The sequence below is a fragment of the Protopterus annectens genome, chromosome 6.part1 (genome assembly GCF_019279795.1).
Source record: "Protopterus annectens isolate FY-2018-M chromosome 6.part1, PAN1.0, whole genome shotgun sequence".
In the NCBI taxonomy this organism is placed as follows: Eukaryota; Metazoa; Chordata; order Ceratodontiformes; family Protopteridae; genus Protopterus; species Protopterus annectens.
Window position 1 is genome coordinate 54,444,564 of NC_056738.1, and position 20,000 is coordinate 54,464,563.

Here is a 20,000-nt window from a genome sequence, read left to right on the forward strand (position 1 = left end):
AGGGCCTCACAGATGTGGATAACTGGTGCCAGAGACATGGCCTACAGCTAAATGCCGGCAATGCATAGTCATACCCTTCTCAATGTACAAGGTTACCCCTAGCTACCATATAGGTGGCAATCCACTGAGCACAGAGGGAGTTACCAGGGATCTGGGGACCCGGGTTGTTGGTAACCGTTCGTTCGACACACAAGTTGCTAACGAGTTAGGTAGACCTTCAACATTGCCCAGCTCATCATGAAGGGATTCACATCTAGATCAGGGGAGGTCATTGTCCCCTTGTACTCATCACTCATTAGACCTATGATTGGGTACAATGCCCCATTCAGAATGTATCTGACCCAACACCTGCAGCAGCTGGAAAGGCCCCAACAGTTCATCGACAAACAGATGCAGGGTCTCAGGAATATGTGTTATGCTGACTGACTGAAAGGATTCCAGCTCTATTCAGTCGCATACCACTTGCCCAGAGGTGACCTGTGCCTGGCATAGAAGGCCATGTCGAACCCAGATTTGCTGACTATGCTTCACCTAAAGAATCTAGATCCCTCAGATCCACAAGGGCAGGTGACATACACCTTGACACTGTCATTAATAGAACGTGCTGGTGGGACAGAGTCATCACCCAGACACTCACTATGCTGTGGAACAACATCCCAGTACATGTGAGGCTGAGCACCTCGCTGGCCTTGTGTTAGTATTTTGACAAGGATGTCTGAATTGATTTATGTAACACCTTCTAAATGAATATTTACTTTACCACATTGTGAATCAATACATTTCACTGATATATTTTACATTAGTCATAATCATAATGTTTATCTCTATATATTATGGTTCATTTATATTACTAGGTGTCTGTAGTTCTTTTAATATATTGGCACAATCCCTAGAACATATATATGTAGCTTAAACACTCAGACATTTGGAAAACATTATGTTGGTTCTTCTTTCATATATATACATATATTTATATCTTTCTATGAAGAATGTACCTTTTGATGCAATGTCTGATTTACTCACTGTGTGGAATCTGTAACCCAAGTAAAGTGTTTTTGCTTGTTTGCCTTTAAGGCATTTAATTAATACGTAGCACATCTAATTTACTGACCACTTAAGGGATTTAAATGTAGTAGGTTGGACTGCATCGTATGTATTCTGAATAAGTCTGCTTATGAAGCAGACAAAAAGCGCTTCAATAAACTATGGTGACTGCATTTAATTCCTGGTGGGCTCTGAGTGGTCACTGACTGTGTCTACAGTACCTCATGTTTGCTTTGGACTTTCTCAGCTGGTTGTATGTGTTTCTTGTATGGGGAATGTCAAGTGTAGTCCCTATGTGTATTACCTGTGTAATGCCTTACTGTGGCAGTGTAATTCCACCGGGTTTGCAGTTATGGGTGCCATCTTGGTCATACGCTTGTCCATCTATGAGAATTGCCTACTGGACAGTGGTATAGGGCTGTACACATTTCACACCAGCATTTACCATTCTCCGGTGGATGCTTTGCATTATTAGTGGGGAGTAAGGCAGGTGCTACGCCAACACCCCTACCACGGGGCGGGACAAAGGATTACCTGCAAAACGTCACCGGGCCCTATTTCTACATACCCAGGATCCCTTGAGTGCAACAGTCGACACTACACATCACACATCCTTCATGTGTGCGGGACTGTGATGTGGACGCACCTCTATGGAGTCGGTACCCTGGGTATTTCTGTGCATATGTGCTGCATTTCATGGACAGCTATCATCAACATTAAACACGCTTGCGGTGCATATGTGTACCTGTGACGTGGTGACGACAATGAGTTCACGTGGATGATGCAGGAAGCTAGCAGGCATTCAATGAATGGAATTTTTGGGTCCTACAATGGACACCACTGTGCATATGTAAAGTGTAGAGCTTGTCGGACTGTGTCCTTGTGGCCAGTGGGTTTGACTGCTGCTGTGTGTTCACCAATCGCGGATGTCTGCTTGACTACCCATAGTGTGTAGTGCTACGGAAACCATGTTTTCTGAGACCGGAACAAAATGTTGTACATCCAATGTTGCAGGTTAACTACCGCTTTAATTAATCCCCAGAGGTCCCGGTTGGGAAGTATCGCCACTTTATTGTCGGAACGACACCTCCAGACTAGGTAAATCACGGGCACTTTAGCCCGGTCTTACCGGCCATTTGCAAGTGTGATTAGCAGACACGTGTCAATACATGTATGATAATACATATTGTCAGGCCGAAGTTAATCTATGTTATTTGGACAATGGCTTCTGCTACTGACATCCATTGCTGTGGGTGTTGCCGGTTACCATACACATGGCTTTCTCAAAGGCAGAATTCACAATTCTGAACACTACTGTGGTCTCCTTTAAGGACCCTGAGCCAGTGGTCAACAGTACTGCAGCCACTGCATCACTTACATATGCCGTCTACCGGTACCTACAGGACTGCATGGATCAGGCATTCCCTTACCCAACTGTGGTTCATTGTACCAATGCCAAGCATCCAGTGTGGTGTACCCCAGCCATACACAAGCTGTACAGTGAGAGGAGGTGGCTACTACAAGGCGGAGCAGACACCTTGTGAGGTATGACACCCTTGGTCATTATATGTGTAGAGCTACAGGCTGTCATGACATGGTCCAGGGCACGTTCCACAGATATATCTACATGAACCTGGCTGACAATCATACAGCCTTCATTTGCTATGCTGGACACCTGCCAGGTCACTCCCACATATGCTCTGACTGGGTTCACGATGATGTGGAGTTTACTCAACATACACACATTTCCAAAATACGGGCTGACAGGTTCGGTGAGGACATCTACTCACCCTACCCCCCACATGACGAGATGTCTGTACTGGCGGTTTGTGGTCCCCAAATGTTCTGTGAAGCACGGGTGGGACATTCTCTCTCCAGGGTAGTGAACATAGCATCCATGGGACCAGCTGGTGACCCGACTGTGTACTCCACGATCTCATTGACGGATTACACCCACAGTTAGGACAGCTGTTTCTTTGTAGCCTCACCTCGGGTAATGTACCCGGGTTGTGTCACACGGCGACTGTGGTTCCACATCACAGGGCCAATGCCTCTACTGACCCTGGTTATTACTGTCCCATTACCATGAGGAGACCTATCTGCAAAGACATGGGAAGGGATCATACTGCGGCTCGTAGATGAAGGCATAGGGGACCTGCATACTTTGCATCCAACACGGTTTGGCTTGGTCAGGGCGGGCGTTCATGCTTAAAGCATGGTTGACGCTTTATGACAGTCACCAAGGCCATTGATGGGGTCTTGCAGTCCATACAGCCTACCTCGACCTAGCAAAGGCCTTCAACACATCACCCCCCTCAGGTATCATTGATAAACCCATCGTCTTGGATGTGAACACGTACATCGCAGGATGGGTTGTAAACTAGCTATGTGACACGGCCCACGTGGTCATAGTTGCTGGCAGCATGTCGGACCTACTGCCTGTTGCAGGCGGTGTCCCACAGGGCTCTTCCTTGGGTCCACTCCTCTTATACATCTACATTTCCACAGTACAGGCACACACAGGGGTGTTATGGGTGACATTGTTTGTAGATGACTGCGAAACGGGTGCCATAGTGGGACGGACATCTGACACAGATATCTTTCAAAGGGGCCTCACAGATATGCATATCTGCTGTCAGGGACATGGCCTACAGCTAACTGCAAGGTAATGCAACATCATACCTGTCGAGGAGTACTAGGACACCCCTATCCAGCATATGGGTGGCAGTCCACTGAGCGCAGGGGTGATTACCAGGGATCAGGGGACAGCAGTTGTCGGTCACCATTCGTTCAACACACACGTTGCTATCGTGGTTTGTTGGGACTTCTACATTGCCCACCTGTTTGTGCAGGGATTCACATGTAGATCAGGGTAGGTCATTGTCTCCTTGTACTCATTACGTGTTACACCTATGATTGAGTACAATGCCCCGTTCAGAATGTCTGTGACCCAACACCTGCAGCAGCTGGAAAGGCCCCGACAGTTCATCCACAAACAGATGCAGGGTCTCAGGAATATGTGTTATGCTGACCAACTGAAAGGGTTCCATCCCTATTCCGTCGCATACCACTTGCCCAGAGGTGACCTGTGCCTGGCATCCAAGGCCAGTTCGAACCCGGATTTGATGACTATGCTTCACCTAAAGAATCTAGATCCCTCAGAATCACAAGGGCAGGTGACGTACACCTTGGCACTGTCATTAATAGAATGTGCTGGTGGGACACATTCATCACCCAGACACTCACTATGCTGTGGAACAACATCCCAGTACATGTGAGACAGAGCACCTGGCTGGCCTTGTTGTAGTATTTTGACAAGGATGTCTGAATTGCTTTATTCAACTAAACTTGTGAATGAATATTTACATTACCACGTTTGTAATCTTTACATTCCATTGATATATTTTACATTAGTCATACTCATAGTGTTTATCTCTATATATTAGGGTTCATTTAGATTACTAGGTGTCTCTACTTCTATTAATGTATTGGCACAATCCCTAGAACATATATATGTAACGTATACACTCAGACACTTGGTAAACATTATGTTGGGTCTTCTGTCATATTAATACATATAGTATTATTTTCGCGAAGACTGTACATGTTGAAGCAATGTCTGATTTACTCACTGTGTGCAATCTGTGACCCGAGTAGACTTTTTAGCTTGTTCGCCTTTAAGGCATTTAATGAATACTTAGCACATCTTATTTACTGGCCAATTACGGGTTTTAAATGTAGTACATTTAACTGCATTGTATGTATTCTGAAGAAGTCTGCTTATGAAGCAGACGAAAAGCGCTGCAATAAACTATGGTGACTGCATTTAATTCCTGGTGGGCTCTGAGTGGTCACCGCCGTTTCTACAGTACCTCAGTTTTGCTTTGGACCTTCTCATCTGGGTCTCTGTGTTATTTGTATGGGGAATTCAAGTGTAGTCCCTATGTGTATTACCTGTGTAATGCCTTACTGCTGTGTAATTCCACCGGGTTTGCAGTTACGGGCGATTCTTGTTCATACGCTTGTCCATCCATGTGAATTGCCTACTGGACAGTGGTATAGGGCTGTACACTTTTCACGCCTGCATTTAGCATTCTCCGTGGATGCTTTGCATTATTCGTATGGAGTAAGGCAGGTACTACGACACATCCCTCCCACGGGCGGACAACGGATTATCTGCCACAACACAGAGCCCCATGTATGCATACCCAAAATCCCATGGCTGCAACCCTCGACAGTACCCATTACACATCCTTCATGCGCGGGATTGGGATGTGGACTCACATGTATGGACACGTCGATCTGGGTATTTATGTTCAGATGTCCTGCATTTCATGGACTCTTGTCAGCAACCTTAACACGCTGGTGGTGCATATGTCTAACTGTGCCGTAGTCACGGCTATATCATCGTGTGTTGTTCGGACACGGAAGGAGTGGGTTCTGTGACAATGTATTTTTGGGTCCTTCAATGGACGCCAATGTGCATATGTAAAGTTAGATGTTGTTGGACTGTGTCCAACTGGCCAGTGCTTTTCACTGCTGCTGTATGTTCCCCAATCGCGGATGTCTGTTTGACTACCCATTCTACATGGTGCTACGTAACCAGGTGATTTAGTACTGTGAACAAATGTCATACATCCAAAGATGCTGGTTAGCAACTGCTTCATATAAACCTCAGACATCCCAATAGGACATATCCTTCACTGTATTTTCAACATAACACCACCGAAACATGTTGATCACCTATGTATTCATTTAACCATGTTGTCTTCATAGGTGGGAACGCCATAGTTTACATATCCTACTTGACGTTGTGGGTGTGCCATTGGTATGTGTTCCACAGGTCGCACATCTGTTCCGCTGTATGGTAGCGGGTGCTCCTCATTCTGCTGCTGGCAGATTGAGTGCTGTGTACGCCGGTGTTGGCACGGCGGTCAAACTTTGTATGTGGAATGTCAACTGTAGTCCCTATGTGTATTTTCTGTGTTATGCCTTACCGCGGCTGTGTAATTTCCCCGGGTTTGCAGTTGTGGGTGCCATCTTGGCGTGACGGTTGTCCATCCATGAGAATTGCCTACTGGACACTAGTATAGGGCTGTACACATTTCACACCTGCATTTAGCATTCTCCGGTGGATGGTTTGCATTATTAGCGGAGAGTAAGGCAGGTGCTATGCACACATCCCTCCCATGGGGCGGGACAAAGGATTGCCTGCGAAACAACACCGAGCCCAGAGTCTACATACCCAGAATCCCTTGACTGCAACAATCGACAGTACCCATTACACATCCTTCATGTGTGCGGGACTGTGATGTGGACGCAGTTCTATGGACCCAGTACCCTGGGTATTTCTGTGCATATGTGCTGCTTTTCATGGACAGCTATCATCAACATTAAACACGCTTGCGGTGCATATGTGTACCTGTGACATGGTGACGACAATGGGTTGACGTAGGTGATGACATAAGCGGACATGCTGTCCCATAAGAAATTTTTGGGTCCTACAATGGACACCACTGTGCATATGTAAAGTGTAGAGCTTGTCGGACTGTGTCCTTGTGGCCAGTGGGTTTCACTGATGCTGTGTGTTCAACAATCGTGGATGTCTGCTTGACTACCCATACTGTGTATTGCTACAGGAACCATGTTTTACAACACCAGAACCCAATGGTGTACATCCAATGTTGCAGGTTAACAACCACTTTAATTAATACCCGGAGGTCACGGTTGGGAGGTATCGCCACTTTATTGTCGGAACAACACCTCCAGACTGTGTACATCACAGGAACTTTAGACCAATCTTACCGGCCATTTGCAATTGTAATTAGCAGACACGTGTCAATACATGTATGATAAGACATATTGTCATGCAGAAGTTAATCTATGTTATTTGGACATTGGCTTCTGCTATTGGCATCCGTTGCTGTGAGTGTTGCCAGTTACCATACACATTGCTTGCTCAGAGGCAGACTTCACAATTCTGCACACTACTGTGGTCTCCTTTAAGGACCCTGAGCCAGTGGTCGACAGTACTGCAGCCACTGCATCAATCACATTTGCCATCTACCAGTACCTACAGGACTGCATGAACCAGGCATTCACTTACCCAACTGTGGTTCATTGTACCAATGCCAAGCATCCAGTGTGGTGTACCCCAGCCATACACAGGCTGTACAACATCAGGAGGTGGCTACTACAAGGTGGAGCAGACACCTTGTGAGGTGTGACACCCTTGGTCATCATATGTGTAGAGTTATACACTGTCATGCCATGGTCCAGGGCACATTCCACAGATATACCTACATGGACCTGGCTGACAATCATAACACCTTCAGTTGCTATGCTCGACACCTGGGAGGTCACTCCCACATATGCTCTGACTGGGTTCACAAAGAGGTGGAGTTTACTCAACATACACACATTGCCAACATACAGGCTGACAAGTCCAGTGAGGACATCTCCACACCCTCCCCCACACATGAGGAGATGTCTGTACCAGCGGTTTGTGGTCACCAAATGTTCTGTGACACACAGGTGGGACATGCTCTCTCCAGGGTAGTGGACATAGCATCCATGAGACCATCTGGCGACCCGACTGTGTACTCCACTATCTCATTGAGGAATTAGACCCACAATTAGGACAGCTATTTCTTTGTAGCCTCACCTCAGGTAACGTACCCAGGTTGTGTCGCATGGCAACTGTAGTCCCACGTCACAGGGCCAATGCCTCCACTGAGCCTGGTTATTACTGTCCCATTACCATGAGGAGACCTATCTGAAAAGACATGGGGAGGGATCATACTGCGGCTCGTACATGAACGCATAGGGGACATACATACTTTGCATCCAACACGGTTTGTCTTGTTCAGGGGTGGTTCATGCCTTTAAAGCATGGTTGACATTTTCGGGACAGTCACCGAGGCCATTGATGGGGGTGTTGCAGTCCATACAGCCTACCTCAACCTGGCAAAGGCCTTCATCACATTACCCCCATCGGGTATCGTTGATAAACCCATTGGCTGGGATGTGAACACGTACATCACAGAATGTGTTGTAAACTGTCTATGTGACACAACCCACACGGTCATAGTTGCTGGCAGCATGTCAGACCTACTGCCTGTCGCAAGTAGTGTCCCATGGGGCCCTTCCCTGGGTCCACTCCTGTCATACATCTACATTTCCACGGTACAGGCACACACAGGGGTGTTATGGGCAACATTGTTTGTAGATGACTGCAAAACAGGTGCCATAGTGGGACGGACATCTGACACAGATATCCTTCGAAGGGGCCTCCCAGATATGCACATCTGCTGTCAGGGACATGTCCCACAGCTAAATGCTAAGTAATGCAACATCATACCTGTCGAGAAGTACTAGGTCACCCCTGTCCAGCATATAGGTGGCTGTCCACTGAGCACAGGGTGATTACCAGGATCAGGGACAGAGTTTGTCGGTCACCATTCGTTCAACACACACGTTGCTATCGTGGTTCTGTGGGACTTCTACATTGCCCACCTGTTTGTGCAGGGATTCACATCTACATCAGGCTAGGTCATTGTCTCCTTGTACCCATTACGTGTTACACCTATGATTTACTACATTTCCCCATTCAGACTGTATCTGATCATACACCTACAGCAGCTGGGAAGGCCTCATAGGTTAATTGTCGTACAGATGCGGGATGACATCGATTTGTGTAATGCTGCCCCACTTGTAGGACCCCTGCCCCATTAAGTCACATACCTGTTGTTTAGTGTTGACCTGTGCCTGACATACGAGGCCATGTCAACCCATATGTCATGTGTATGCTTCACCTACTGTATCTGCATCCCTCAGAACCACAAGGGCAGGTGACATGAACCTTGTCATGGTCATTAATGGGATGTGTTTGAGTGACACATATATCACCCAGACACTCACAAAGCTGTGGATCTACATCACAGTACATGTGAGACAAAGATCCTTCCTAGCCTTGTTTGCGGGTATGTTGTCCATTGGATGGAGAATTGCAGGTATAGGCCAGGGATTACATCATTATCACTGCTTGACGGAGGTACAGCAATATCATGAGTATTTTATCTGAAGCACAGAAGGTTGGCAAAGTCATCCTAACTATGGTGTAGGGTTATGGCTGAACCTGGGACGATGGCCTACCCTGTACCTATGGATGTTTGAAGGGAATAAAAAACGAACTTTTTGACAAGACTAGTTATTTAATTACCATAGATATAGTGGATTTATTCCCTAGTATACCCCATATCATTGGTTTAGAATGGTTCAGCAGTATTCTCATTGAAAAATCAGATTTCAGCAGTAGCATAATAAACTTACTTGTGGAATTTATGGAAGTTATTTTAAATAATAACTTCATTATTTTCAATGGAGAATTATTTAAGCAGAAGAAGGGGGTTGCAATGGGCACACCTTGTGCCACAGCCTATTCAAATTTGGTTTTACACTTTTGGGAAAGCAAATTTATCTTTTCATCAAATTGGGCAAAAAATATTGTACATTACAAAAGATTCCTGGACGATATTTGTATCTTATGGGAAGGTGATATTATTGAATTTGAAAAATTTATGCAGCATATTAATTCCTCCACCAGTTTTTTAAAATTTACACACAAAATTAATCCTTATGAATTACACTATTTGGACATAACTTTAAGGAAGAACAACATATCTAAACAGTTTGAATCTTCTATTTTTAGAAAAAATACCTATTCAAACATGCTATTACATTTTGAAAGCAACCACCCACTTTTCCAAAAAAGGGGAATTATAAAAGGCCAATTAATAAGAGCATCAAGAATTTGTAGTACTGATAGCCTGTTCCATAGGGAATGTGGATACCTAAGGGAATTATTTTTAGAAAAGGGTTATCCAAACAATTTATTTGAGGCTTTATGTAATGAAATTTCTCAAAAAAGGAACACACTTTACCCCCCTTTGCTTGGTGTAACAGAAATACAAGAGATGGTTAACACAAAAAATAGTGATAAGTTAACCAAACCTTCTTTTTCATACACATACAATAGCAATAATGCAGAAATTGAAAATACAATTAAGAGATTTTGGCCCATACTTTCCATTAATGACGACCTCAAAAAAAGTATTCCCAGTGAACCTCAATTTATTAGAAGAAGGGACCGTAATTTGAAGGAATTACTGGAGAGAGAGGTTCAACCTAATAATATGGTAAATCAACCTATTAGAGGAACTTATAAATGTAACTCCTGTAACCAATGTTGTTTTATATTGAACAATAAGGGTATTTATTTAAAATCGAGAAACATAAATTTATTTCCATCTGGCCATTTTAATTGTAATTCGAAAGGTGTGGTTTACTTGGGATTTTGTCAACACTGTTTATGTTTTTATGTTGGAAAGACTGAAAGAACCCTAAAAAGAAGGGTATATGAGCACATTTATGAAATTAAGAATAAGAAGGAATCGAATGCGTTCTACAAGCATTCTCTCAATTGCAAAAATATGTGCTTAAAATTCTTGGTGTTGGAACAAGCAACTGATGGTGTAAGAGGAGGTGACTGGGAGACATCCCTAGAACATAAAGAATTATTATGGCAGTTAAAATTAAATGCCACAAAACCACCAGGCCTCAATGATGCTATAAGCATTAATAGTGTCCTGAAGTTGCGAAGAGCCAAATTATAATAGAATGTGGTTTACAAGTAGGATGCAACTGTTTAATATCCATGAAATAACTATCATAACATTTTTGGTAACAAGGGTTTAATAGCGATGGTTTTTTCACCAAATTGTTGTAAATAAGGTCATATGTATTGTTATACATTTCATTATTTGGCATTATATAGGAATGTATAAGTAGAAAGCTATAATGCATTTGCATACATATATATTTTTTAGGAGGTTTGAGCAATTTTAGGAAAAGGAACTTTCTATTCAAGCACAATATTGGTACGGAAAGTATTTTATATACGTATTTTATACAGTTTTACAAATATGTTTGTTTTTAAAGCATATATTTTTTCTCCTTTTTTATTACACTTAAGAAACATGTTTTACAAAAATACATTTTTTGGTATAGCACAGATAAGTTTAATAATATTTTCACAATAATCTAGTTAGGTTTACATATAAATAAATAAAAACTGTTTTACAAGTAAGGTATACCATAAAACATTTATTAATTTATGGACCATATAATGCTGCTAAAGTGGATTGTTAAAAGTGCAATTATGACACAAAGCCAATGTATGTGTTTTTATTTTCATTTTTATTTTTATTTTTATCAACTTGTTAGTTTATTTCTAAGGTTTTTAAATGTTTTTAAAATAACATTAACTATTAGAATTTTTCAAGTAATATCATTTGGTTGTGTTTAATAACAAAAATAAAAATAATAAAAGTTAATTGAAAGTTAATTAATTGATTAAGTCCAACGATATAATTAAGGAAGCAGGGGAATAGGCAAATGTACATAAAGGAAGTGCTTTTCCACTTATAGTTGTCTTGATAAAGCCTGGGAGAGCCCGGGCGAAAGCGCTTGACAATAATTCTTGTTCTCGTTTTTGAAGAGCTGTTTTTATCTGTGGATATAAAGTGGATATAAAGTGGAATAAAGGAGTCTTTTGTAAAACATCATCTGTTTCCAGGTCCTTGTGATTGCTCTGGTCGTGAGCTGTGGTTTACTGGTTTATCGTGCTTTTTACTGACTTGCTATGGATGTATGAACCTATATTCATAGTTTGTCACATTTACACTTGTCTATCCCCTATCCTCTTTCTCCAGTGTATATTTCTGTGGCACATGATTGTCCTCTGTATTAATTGCAGGTATGCTGTCTACAGTGCACATACGTCACAGTTGATGACAGTGTATCTGTGTCCCTAACACTGTGATACTGAGGACTACCACACATCCTTCACAACATTACATGCATATGTCCATTCTATTCTTCTTTGGCCTATGGGGGTGTGTTAAGGCAAACATTACACAAGTCCCTGTTTGTGCATGCTTCATGTTGGTGTCTGACCAGGCTCCGTTGCAGTCGTGTGTTGGACGGTAGTGTTTCTGTGTGTTTGGCATGTGTTTTACTGCCGGTACATCTGTGGGAGGTGTGGTTGGCACATGTTCCTCTTTGCAGGGACACCCATCCTGGGGTTTGTGTCATGTATCTGCACTTGGCATGTGCCATATGTCCTGTACTATTCCCACAGTCGTGTATGCCTTCATGCACTACTACTGCGTGTTACTGGCTGTTTGTATGTGGTACACATGGACATTGTGATGGTTGGCTTGACCTATTCCCATGCTAGAACATACACATCTGTCAATTACGTTGTTTAAATCAAACTGTAACACTCATTCGTCTTTTCAAAATGACAGTCAATAACACAGGAAGCTGAGATTAACAATGTTTTACTACTGTGCAGCAGGAGGCAAATAACTATGCAGTACAAGTTTAGAGTTTTGTTATACTCTATACATGTTATAGCTGTATGAGTATTGTGTTTACAATCATCTTTTGCACACATTAATGATGTTGTCAGTCACAGGGCATTTACATCACTATAGTCCACAATACTGTATTCCTACAACAGTGCTAAGGTAATGCTTATTAAATGTTTTCCCATGAGGATAGCACAGCCTTGCGAGCCACATAGTCAATTAGAATGTACTGCAAATTCTGCTCTGTCACGGTTCCAACACTGTTCAGATCCGTCACTTCATTTCCTACTAGGTTCCTTTGTCTCTCTGGTGAGCAGCTGTACTCTGTGTTAGATAGAGCTCACAAGCCCATCCTCCTCAGTGGAAGGATGACAGATATACCTGTACATACATTTATTATTCTCTAACCAAGCAGATGACTAATGCTGAATGACATACACCTGCTGCACTGGTTACTGCCAGGGTCAGGGTTCAATCACACTGCAGCTACACTACAGGCAATTACATGCATGATAAGCTCTACTGCCATATTGTAAGATAGAATAATATGCATTATACACTATTTTCTTCTAAAGTAGCACGTCATATATATGTTTAAATATGTATTTTGATAACAATCTCCCTCCTTTGATTGCTTCTATTCTATCCAGAAACATATACAACATTATTTCATTCCCTAGCCTCTTCCTCTCTGGAACATTTAACTAGGCAAGTAATTTGTTGTACATTTCAAGAAGGATTGCATTTTGTATTGACAAATACCACTACAGGTCTTGATACATAGTCTCGGGTACAGATACGTCGACAGAGTTCCTGACTAATACTTACATGCAAAGTATCCCGCAACAGACACATGCTCCCAATATGAGCAGAACAACACAAATGGCAATCATGATATTCAGTATGACTGAACCCCATCCACCAAATGGTTTGTGGAAATGGTTCGTCAGTGGGTTTGGGCCTGGTTCCGCCATGGATGACACCTGCTGTATTACCTCTAGGTGGGTGTTGATTTCGGTCTTTTTATGTGGTACTTGGACACAGCGGTCTTCTTTAATAAGCGCCAAGACATACCAATTCTCCGCCAGGGTGCAGTCGTGCTATTACATTTTGTGACACAACAGTTCTCATTGCATCCAGTTCATCAGTCACAAGTTCAAGAGCGGAAAGTCACATTGATCAGTCCTCCGACAGGTTTTGACAACTTCCTCTGTTCCCTGATTGATTTCACTACTCCACAAGCTGGGAGTGTTCCAGCCCAGGTTATGACGCTGTCACTCAAGTCCATATGAATCGATATTCCTTTATCTCTTGCAGAAGACTGGAGTTTCATAACAGCTTCCATTTCACCCACTGGATTAGTAGGTTTCTCGACTGTGTTCCCAGTTCTTCGAGCTATATGTGTTATAGTTCATTTCGTACCCAGAGGCAATTGTGCAGTATGTCATGTGACTGGAGCCAGATAACCCAAATAACAACTGCCGGACAAATTCTCAGGTAACCATTGATATGCTTTTTTCCCACAAACAACATAACAATATTCTACTTTACTACTGATGCGGGTTACCTCTGCATGTAACATTTTCCTGTCTATAACAGAGGACTGTTTAAACAATTCAGGATGTTTCTGCACATCCTTCCACGTTATTCTCATGAAGCTTCAATACAGATAATGAATGGTGCTACAAGTAGTACTGTGATCTTTGGCTGTTATATGACATTTGTAAGACACAGTTATGTTACAAATACTCCCACCAACTTGAACTGTATCATGTTTATCACAACATACAATTACTTTTTGTGTAACAGGTAAGTACAGTGCCACTTTGTCCTGTGATCTCACAGAACCTGTATCAAAGTGTACATATTCACAAGTCTCAATCTATCCCCAAGGGGACAACATACATCGGAAGTCCTCCATATGATGTAGGTATGGCAGTACAAACACAGCAATTTAAAATGTTCATAGTCTGTACATGCACACGCGTCATGCCTAGGTATGTGTTGAAGTGTGGAAGCCACTCTGTGGCCAGTTCATCACGTATCGCTATTTGTATCCGTGTAGTTATATGCAGGTAAGGTCCCAGCAAATGTAAAGTCAACACAAACATGGTTAATAGGTGTATAATCATTAGGACAGTAAACCAAATGTCTTTGGGGTTGCTTTGTATTGTTATACAGTCTGGCCCGGGTGATTCAGGCTCTATGGTATATCAGCTACAAGATGTAAATCAGACTTGATATCCTTTACCGGTTTGAAAACTGTGAGGTGAACCCAGGACGACCTCTCCGCAAACTTTACTGCAGTAGGCATTGCCAACAGCACCTGGTACAGACCTTCACACTTTCCACTTGGCAATTATCTTCTTTGGATAACAGTGACATACACACAGGATACTGGTGTCAGCTATGCGTCCGGCTTCGCTTGCTCTTTATCTGTAAAAGACTTTAACTGCAAAACAGTGTTATTGGTTAACAATCCTCTCATGTCACCTGCTAATGAGCCATCGACCTCCGGCTCTGCAGGCATGATAGCTTTCCACTCTGGCACATGATATGCCATTCCACATACTACTTCGAAGTGGGTGCAACACTTTACATTTGGAACTGTTGTCATGCTCAGCAATGCTAGAGGTAGACAGCAAATGTAACTCGTCTGGGTGTCACCCACCAACCTCCTCTACTTATTTCTCGGGATCCCATTGTACCGCGCCAGCAGTCATGCTGACTGTGGGTTGTACATGCAATTTACATTCATGGAAATACAAAATAATCCCCCAGGTTGCGTGATTGTCTGGTTCACTAAATGTGTTCTATTGTCACTGTAGCTTCTTTACAGTATGCCAGATCTAGGGATAATGTATTTTACTGGCACCTTTGCCACTGCTGCTGCATCCGGATTCATGGTTGGGGATGCTTCTACCCATTTTGATTATATATATGTGTAATCACTAAACAGTATTTCTTCCCTTCACATTTATTCAGATGTATGAACTCCATACAAATAGTATGGAACGGTTATGGTGGTGTAGGTAAACTCACTCCCTTCGGTTTAAATGCTCCCTGTGCATGATGTCTACTGCAAATGTGACACGCTGCTCATGATGTTTGTATGTGGTTCCTAATTCCGTATGTTAGGGGTATTCTGTTAACCAACTGTACCATCCCCCCTGTTGAGACATGGCTCTACCCATGGCTCCACAAAGCCGCATATCTGAATACATTAGACGTTAATATTGGCTTTCTCACTGTGGATATGTGCAGTCCGTCTTCAAGGATTGCTCCTCGTCATACCCACGTCGGCTTTTCTGCTTTCGTAGTTGATGTGTGCATTGTTTGTAACATTTCTACATCTAGAATGTCTGAGGATTGTCATTCCTCATTCAAACAGACACTTTCCAACTGTGAGGCTGCTTGTTTTGCAGCTGTAACAGCTCATGCCTTACCTTTCCTACTGTTATCCTGTTGCTTTCTATGACCTGCACATTTACAATTAGCTACTTTAGTGGGTAACTGAATGGAATCTAATGCATTCAAGATCAATTGCGCATGATTAATCGGTTTACCGGTGGATGTTATCATTCCCCTATTCTTCCACTGCTGCTCATAAACATGCACTGTACAGACAACATACTGACTATCGGTATAAATGTCCACACATCAGTTTTTCGCTAGAGTACAAGCACGTGTTAACGCTATCTATTCTGCTGCTTGAGCAGACATGTTATGCTGCAGGGGTTGGCCGTCTACAATCTCATTATCAATAACTACTGCATAACCTACTTGATTCGTTCCTGTAGGACTCTGTCTACATGATCCGTACACATAAACTGTCACCTCTGCATCATCTAAGGGTATATCAGTGATATCATGTCCGTGTGTAGTTATTTCATCCATTTCATATAGGCAACTGTGTGGTGTGCCATACACAGGTGTCGGACGTGACGTTGATAGGTTTAATGTTGTACAACGTTCAATCACCATATGAGGTTGACTCAGTGGTATGGTTAAACAAGACAAATGTCTAGCATGGGTCAGGAATGCTATCTTCTCTTGCAGCAGAATGATCGCGACTGCATGAGACATTCTCACAGTGAGAGGGTGGAATAATAACATTAAGGCCGGGGCCTGTACTGCCATGGGTGCTACAACAACTGCCTGTACACAATGTGGCACTGACCATGCCACAGTGTCCAACTGCAATGAGTAGTAAGCTATGGGGCGTTGCTTACTTCCATGCTGTTGCATCAAGACTGACGTCATATATCTCCGCTTACAATCTACAGTCTGATAACATGTGTTATGATTATTCGGGAGACCTAATACAGATGTTGAAGCTATCAATCGTTTTAGTCTGCAGAAAGCTGTTTCTGCTACTGTAATCCAGTGTAGTATATGTTGTGCTGCCATAGGTGTATTAAAGATTAAGGCAGACAATACAGCGGATTCCAAAGCATTGTTTGGTAACCAGCTTTGACAAATGTTAGTCGCCCCAGAAAGGACTTCATTCCCTTCTTGGTAGTTGGCTTGGGTGCTTGTGAAATTGCTACCTTCCTATCGTCATGTAATGTTCTACCCTCCTTGGATACCACATATCCCAGGTACTTGACCTATATTCTCTGTAGTTGCAATTTATGCTTGCTTAATTTATGTCCCTGTTCTGCTGAATATCTCAATAATGCTATTGTATCTTCCATACATTGCTGCTGGGTAGGGGCCACAAGCAGAATATCATCCACATAAAGTAGAACTTGACTGGCCCCGGGTGGAGTAAACACCGGAATGTAGCTAGCCATCTCCTGTGGGAATATCGTTGTACTTTCACAGTATCCCTGCGATAGCCAGGTATGGCTGTATCTGTTACCCTGAATGTAAAAGCAAAGCAATACGGACTATCTGGATGTATAGGTATTGCAAAGGAAGCATAGCTTATATGTACCACGGTAAGATACTTCTGTGGCGTGTTCATAGCATTCAATATTGTGTGTGGGTCTGGCACCATCGGTACCCTAGGTATTATTACATGATTTACAGCTTGTAAATCCTGTACCACCCGCCATTCCCCCTTTGTTTTCCGATCAGAAGATACAGGGGTATTGCATGGTGAATAGCGATTACTTTGTAGATGGGGAATTCCCTCTGTGACTTTACAGATATCTTCTGGTGTCCACGGTCTATACACTACGGGAGTTGGGTCCTGGCCTTCCTGTCCTGCATGAGGGTTCGGTACTTCAATTAATTGACAGATATCCTCACTCTGTTCTAGTGACTATCTTCTTACTCGAGTGTCCCTAGGTATGTTACGAGTTCGGGATGTGGTTTCAATAGCTTCTGTTACATTTGGTCGTTGTGATACCTCTGTTGCCACAGGATAACGTGGGGGACTAGCCTGCCCTCCCGCTTCATATCCTGGATGTGGTATCGGAGGTGGTAGGGGGGGGGGCTGTCGCTACTACTGTATTATGATCTTCTCTGTGTACATATGATGCTTTCGCATTTGTAGTGTTCTGTTCCCTTCGGATCACTACCTCAATCCACCTATGTGCTTGACGGATACCCAATTGTCGCTGTTTTGTCGCCTGCACATCTTAGGGCTGCCACCTTTTCAAATGCACAATGTGGGACATTAGTGTTTGGAACGTGTAATTTGCCAGGAAAAACATACCCACGGCCAGTACATAGGACAGGAATTCACTTTTTGCCAGGAGAGCTACCAATTCTTGTAGCATTTCAGTTGCTTATTCTGTTTATTATGATATTTTGTTGTTCCAGATACAAAATTACTGTTTTATGCTACCATTTGAAAAGATATCTGGGAAATCTTTGTCCTGAGATATCAGGACATTTGCCATTTGTTCGGTTTGTTTGCAGGACACAACTGGCCAAAGAGGGACTGTCCCTCACAGGGTGGGACAGGTGGTTACCCTAGAACATGTGCATCACATTTTCAGAGATTCCAATGTTTCAGTAACGATATTTTGTCTAATATACCATCAATGTCATATTTATTACCCCATTTTGCAGAATATCTCACATTATGTGCTCTCTGCGATTGCATATACTTCACGTCACCCGTCAAACGCGGATCACATGATCTGTTTGTTCACTAATCTCCCATATCCTCTACATGACTGTTACGTACCCTTCTCTCGTACCACGTGGTATCTCCTTCCCTGTATCCACTGTAATGTCTACAATGACTATTTACTCTACTCTGTGTTCCCCTGATCTATGTCCAGATTTAACACTATTTGGATTGGTCTTCGACCTGCTATCACAACTGTTAACAGAAATACAATGTAGTCTGGTCCCTGATCTACAATAGACACAAAGAGGCAAACCCTCCTTACCTGAGCCTCCTGTTTATGAGTGCACGTTTTCTTGGGATCCAGTTTTCCGCTTTTCAGCCACAGATCAGACAGTGGACAGCCTCTTTACACACAACAATTCAGTCGGAGGTCTTTTCATTCAAGAAGAACCATTTAGGCAAATTCTCCTGCGCAGATGTCTAACCACCCATGCACTCTGACCTGTAGCTTACCAAGGGAATTCGCTAAGAAGGATCACAATGTCAAATAAGTTGTTAAAACCAGACTGTAGTGATCAGTAGGCTTTTCTAAGTGACAGTCAATAACACAGGAGGCTCGGGTTCACAACGTTTTAGTAGTGTACACAGGCAGGCAAAATAATATACAGTCCAAGTATGAGAGTTTTGTCTGACTCTATACAGTAAGCAATTTCTTTATATAGTGTTTACAATCAGCTTTTGCCCACCTTACTGACGTGGTCGGTCACAGGGCATTTCCATCACTATGGTCCGCAATAGTCTATACATACGTGGGTGCTGAGGTCATGCTTTTAAAATGTTTTCCCATGAGAATAACACAGCCTTGCAAGGCACCTGGTCAATTACAGTGTCCTTCTGTGATTGTAGCTGTTTCAAGGACCCTGGACTGTTCCGATACAGTAGTCAGTTCATTTCTTACTACGTTCCTTTGTCTCTCTGGTAAGGAGTTGTACTCTTATCTTCGATAGTGCTCACAAGGCCATCCTCCTCAGGGGAAGGGGTGATGTTATGCATGTACATACATTTATTTTTCTGTAACCCAGCAGATAATTAATGCTGAGAGACATAAGCCTGCTGTACTGGTTACTGCCAGGGTCAGAATTCGATCACACTACAGCTTAGCTTCACCAATTACATGCATGATCATTTCTACTGCCATATTGTACGGTACAATTCAATGCATTATATAGTACTTTGATTCTAAACTGGCACTTCATATGTGTTTCTATATATATTTTTCTAACAACATCCCTCCGGCCATATGCATGTTGTTCCGTCCTTTACCTTGACCGTGTGTATTTGGCCATCCGGCAACGCTACTCTCCACATGTGATGTCCCACCTTCCCCTTCTTTGCCTGTAGCACCCTGTTAGGACGTCCTGTTTGGTAGGCACATGTTCTGCTATATGTGTTTGACTTCTCTGCATAGCTAATCATTGATGCGGTGGTTCAACAAC